The sequence below is a fragment of the Suricata suricatta genome, chromosome 17 (genome assembly GCF_006229205.1).
Source record: "Suricata suricatta isolate VVHF042 chromosome 17, meerkat_22Aug2017_6uvM2_HiC, whole genome shotgun sequence".
In the NCBI taxonomy this organism is placed as follows: Eukaryota; Metazoa; Chordata; class Mammalia; order Carnivora; family Herpestidae; genus Suricata; species Suricata suricatta.
Window position 1 is genome coordinate 31,821,732 of NC_043716.1, and position 6,095 is coordinate 31,827,826.

The following is a 6,095-nucleotide window of genomic DNA, read 5'->3' on the forward strand; positions in this document are numbered from 1 at the left end:
ATTGCAACCATAGGCTCAGGAGTCAGACTGTCTCAGCTAAATACTGGCTTCACCTGTGTCTCTTAGGCAAGTTGGCTTGCCTTTCTATTTATAGATGTTACCTCATCTGTAAAATGGGGACACTAATAGTACCTGCCTTAGTGGCATAAGATGATGAAATAAACCAGTATACGTGAAACACTTAGGGAAGTATCTGGCACATAGCGGAAATGCCCAGGCTCTTTGTACCCCTGCATCATTACAAGTCCTTACTCTTTTGGCCTTCTAGGATAGTTTAACTTTCAGAGTTATTTGAAACCTGGAGAAGTACGAATACACTTGACAGCCTTCTTGATTTAAGAGAAAAGTCATTGTGTTGCAAGTATTTTTCATAGGTTAGGGATTAACGTTTCAGTTGCTTCTTGTTGTTACCAATGATGATGTTTTATTCCCTAATATGGGTTTCAATCATTTATTTAGTATCGTTTCAAGGACCAGTGAAATAAATAGTTTATTTCTGGCCTTGAGGGGAATTCTATTTTACTTTTTATTTTTATTTTAGAAATATATATGTTCCTTGTTAAATTTTTTTTAAATAAATAAAAATATATCACTACAAATCTCACCAATCAAAATTAGAACCCTCAGCAGTTTGGTGAACATCTCTCATGCATACACACACACACTCACACACACACACACTCACATACTCATGCTATTAATTTGAATGCTCCCTGCATCCTCGTTTTTCCTTCCACAGTGTTATGAACTTCTTTCTATGTAAAGAAACTGATAACTTCAAGTGGGTGCATATCATTCCATTGGATAAAAATAACTTAATCTCTTGATAGACATTCAGTTTGCTTCCAGATTTTATGGGACCTTGTCTTCCTATGACAAATAATGCTTTAATGAGCATACTTGTCCAGCGATATCTTTAATGCTACAATCCAAATCATAGAAAGAGACAGCAGGTCTGTGGCTCGCTCCATTTAGCCTGCTCTTTGAAAGTGCACCTTTTGGCCAAGAGGCTGATAGCTCTCTCTTTTGCTCTAAGAGATAAGTCATAGGCTTTAAAAAAAAAAAAAAAAGCTATATCAGCCAGCACAAAGATGGGCTGTGACTCAAACCTAGAATGAAACGTGTTTTCTCTTTTCAGGAGAAGTCTGAAGTATTAAAAGGATGGATGTAGGGTGCTAAAAGAACAATTACAGTCTCTGATTTTTCCCTAAACTGGCATCTCACCCGAGGAAGCTCTAAATATGAAATCCACTTGTTCAGCTAAAGCCTTACTTTGTTCAGTAAAACCCAAGCTTGAGGGCTGTCAAGAATCATGAGTCTCATCACTTGTCAAAAGCCCAGAAACAAGACAGGGCTATTGAAATCAGCTGGAAAGGAGAGAAAGGAAACTCTCAGAGGTGCATATATCAAAACTCAAAAAAGTTTTTAAAATCTGCTGTTTCTTTCATTTGTATTTATATAAACGTCTATTTCTGGACATTTTGGAAATTAATGGGCAAGCCTACAGTGTCTGTGTTAATGACTCTAGCCAGCCAGCAGTGGATCATAGCATATGGTTTCTTCCATCATGGAAATTTTTCATGACACTGTCTTTACATAATGTATATTCTTTGAGATACAAATTCTAGCAATATTTTTTATGTAGCTGCTCTTTCCTTGTATTTTTTCCATACAGAAATATTCTGTTTCCCTATAGATATTTATTAGGCAGAGCGTGCCTACGTTGCAGACAGAGGGTAGTCTGCTACCATTTTCCTCCATGGTAAATCGATAGCCCTGAAAGAGTAACGGTGGGTATAAAATGTTCTAGGAAAAGTACTGAGACAAAGATGGTAGGATATATATCAACTAGTATCATGAGTTTTCTCTGTTAATGGACATTATTGCACCTTTGAAGAGCATTTTGGCTGATCCCAGCACTACTCTAAAATTCTTCCTTTCCAAATCTTTGCCAGAGAGAGAGAGAGTGAGAGAGTGAGAGAGATGTTAAATCATCAAAAAAAGTAAAAGATTTATTCAGATTCATCTTATAACAAGTTTTTCTGTAATACTTGTTGTGAAAATATAAATTCATTCCAACGTGATTGATCTATTAAAGAATAATTTAAGTATATTTCAAATGTCACATTTGCTTGTTTATAATTTTCTTGGGAAGAAACTTAGTGAATGCAGAAAACCACACTGAGTTGAACTCATCAAGGAGAAAAACATAAAATGTGGCACATCCACACATGTACAAATAGATTGCAAAGATCTGCAGTCGCTTCAGTTCATTGTTAAAAGCCTCATCTAGGGGCGCCTGGGTGGCTCAGTCGGTTAAGCCTCCAACTTCGGCTCAGGTCAGATCTCACGTTCGTGGGTTCGAGCCCCGCGTCGGGCTCTGTGCTGGCGGCTAGCTCAGAGCCTGGAGCCTGCTTCCAGTTCTGTGTCTCCTTCTCTTTCTGCCCCTTCCCCTCTCATGCTCTCTCTCTCTCTCTGTATCAAAAATAAAATAAATAAAAAACATTAAAAAAATTTTAAAAGCCTCATCTATCCATATCTAGTTGTACAACTTTTTGTCTGATTTCAGATAACCCATCTTCCACTTGATAGGGTGCAGTGAAAGGAATAAGCATCATTTCTGTATCATTCCTGCCAAAGATACATGAGCTAAATCTAATTCAAAACACTGAACAAATCCAAATTAAGGGTCATTCTAAAAAATAATAGACCTATTCTCTTGAAAAGGAGAGAGAATCTCTTCCAGACTGGAGACTGAAGAGACACAGAACTGAATGCAATACTTAATCCTAAGCAGGATCCTTTTGACATATAAAACATTATGGGTGTTCTTGGGGTGCCTGGGTGGCTCAGTCAGCTAAGCATCCAACTCTTGATTTCAGCTCAGGTCACGATCTCGTGGTTTGGTTCATGAGACCGAGCCCCACATCAGGCTCTATGCTGAGGGTGCAGAGCCTGCTTGGGATTCTATCTCTCTGCCCCTACCCGAATCATGTGCACTCTCTCTCTCTCAAAATAAATAAACATTAAAAGAGTAAAATAAAATAAAAGGTCTTACTTTCTTAAAAAAAAAAAAAAGATAGCTTCTTGTGATATGTCACAACCTGGTTGAAATTTTAGATGTCAACTTGGCTAAGTCACAGTGCCTAGATATTTGATCAAATACTATTCTAGATGGTTCTGTGAAGGTATTTTGTAGATGAGATGTTTAGATGATATTACACTTAAATCAGAAGATCAAGTAAAGCAGATTACCCTCCATAATATGAATGAGATCACCTTCATCAGATGCCTCCAGAGGCCAGCTATAATTCTTCTCTGGGCAAAATTGTGTGAGCCAATTCCTTAAAATCAATCAGTTTCTCTATGTAAATACATAGATAGATATGGAGATACATGGATATAGTAATGTATTTATTCATCCCACTGGTCCTATTTTTCTGAAGAACTTTAATGCACTGCTCTTCTTCTTTTTTAAAAAACGGTAATTTATTTATTTTAAGAGAGAAAGAACACAAACAGGGTTGGAGTAAAGAGAGAAAGAGAGAGAATCTCAAGCAGGCTCCATGCTACCAGCACAGAGCCCAATGTGAAGCTTGATCTCATGAGCCTCAAGATCATGTCCTGAGCCAAAATCAAGAGATGGGCACTTAGCTGACTGAGCTACCCAGGTGGCTCGACACTGCTCTTCTTTTCTAAGCTAGTATTATTGTGTGAGAATTCAGATTCCATATTGAATAAACTTCAGTATTCAGGGAAAGATGGAAAACTATTTAATGTGAATAACATCATTTAAAAAATATTGACTCAAGTTTTTGCAAAACACTGAGATCCAAACCAGACACATCCATATGCCAGATCTAGCTCTCAAGAGGCCCATTTGTGGCCACTGCTCTGTGGACATGACACTGAGAGCTTTGCCAGCCTTGGGTGCTGCCATAGTGAGAGGGTTGGAGAGTAAAGATGGCGGCCAGGGCTCAGGCCCTACACAATTGCTTCAACCTGAGCAGCTCTGTCTTGGATGCTTTCCATATTAATTTTCTACATAATGTTGCCCTTGACAGAAGCGTTTCAATGCTGAATTTTTAAGAGGTTAAAAAAAAAACTACTGCTCTTAAGAACCAGCATCAAATCCATTTAAAATGCCAAAATATCACCACAGAGATGCTCTCAATCATTCTCTTGCTCCGCACCCTGCCCACAAGTACCACTTTTCATTCTGGCATCATGAAATGTGATGGTCCCACAACAGAGCTCCTGCCACAGCCTCTTCAAAGCCTTCAGAACCTCTTTCTCCTGGGAAGACTGGGGTGCTTTTGTTTGTATGTGTTCAGATCAAATAAAAATAAAGATCTGAATATTTGGGGGGAACATTAAATGTATAGTGATGTCCAGAATATCTCTTCTCTACAGCTCTTTTTCTTGGGGTTCCTCTTTCAGAGCTCTAATCCTGCACCACATTAGCTCCTTCCTGCATTCCTTCCATGCTCTCAACTTGTGTGGAGGGGTAACAAACAATACTCTAGACAATCAGGGTCTAAGAAGTATATTCAGTTTTAAAGGAGGCTTTGGGGAGATGAACTAAAGAAAGTGAGTATGATGATGTCATCTCCAAATCCTAAAAAAAGTCAGTGCTGGAAAATCACATCAAGGCAATGCTCCAAATATCAAGGTAGCAACACAAATTTAAGAGCCAAGAATTCCTGATTCATGGGTCAGGATGAATGAATGATTTTCTCATACATGTCCATTCACCAGGAAACATGGTAAGAACATGGAATACAGAACTTAGCAGTCAAGAGGAAGTTAGGTTGGGTATTAGAACTCCAACCAAATGTTTGGGATTGTATAATGGGAACCTAAGCTCTAGAATAAAAGTAGAAGTCTGCTCCAGGAAAAAGGGTAGTCTATAGGTGTAGTGGGAAAAAGACCCAGTCTATAGGTGTGAATTGACCCAGAGGGTAGGGAGTGCTACAGAATGAAAGCCACACACCCTCCTGCTCTATTGGTGGGAATGTAAACTGGTGCAGCCGCTCTGGAAAGCAATGTGGAGGTTCCTCAAAAAACTAACAATAGAACTCCCCTATGACCCAGCAATAGCACTGCCAGGGATTTACCCAAGGGAAACAGGAGTTCTGATGCATAGGGGCACATGTACCCCAATGTTCATAGCGGCAGTGTCAACAATAGCCAAATCATGGAAAGAGCCTAAATAAATGTCCATCACCTGATGAATGAATCAAGACGATGTGCTTTGGGGAGCCTGGGTGGCTCAGTCGGTTAAGTGTCTGGCTTTGGCTCAGGTCATGATCTGACAGTTCGTGGGTTCAAGCCCCATGTCGGACTCTGTGCTGACAGCTAGCTCAGAGCTTGGAGCCTACTTCAGATTCTGTGTCTCCCCCTCTCTCTGACCCTCCTTGCTCATGCTGTTTCTCTCTGTCTCTCAAAAATAAATTAAAAAAATATTAAATAAAAAAAGAAGATGTGCTTCATATATACAATGGAATACTATATGGCAATGAGAAAGAATGAAATCTGGCCATTTGTAGCAATGTGGATGGAATGCGAGGGTGTTATGCTAAGTGAAATAAGTCAGGCAGAGAAGGACAGATACCATATGTTTTCACTCATAAGTGTGACAGAAGAAACTTAACAGAGGACCATGCTTGAATACAGAGAATAGACTGAGGGCTGAAGGAAGTGGGGAGAGGGGAGCAGGGGTGACGGGCATGGAGGAGGAAACTTGTTGGGATGAGCACTGGGTGTTATATGGAAACCAACTTGACAATAAACTATAAAAGAAAAAAAAGAAAAACTAAATAAATAAGTAAAACCAAAACTCCGGATACACATAAAAAAACAAAAAAGAATGGGTACCACTTGTCTGTCTATGACTTAATCAATAGTGAAGTCTGGGTCAGGTTGGCAGAGGGAGACTCAGATAAAACAAGGGTATGGCAAGGCATGAAGAGGCCCATCAGTCATGGCTCAGCCCTTACATCCAAGGATTGGGAACTATGACTTTATCCAAGCCCCCAACAAATAGCTTAGGCTAATGGAGTCACCAAAGTAGGGTTGATTCTACCACTCAGTGG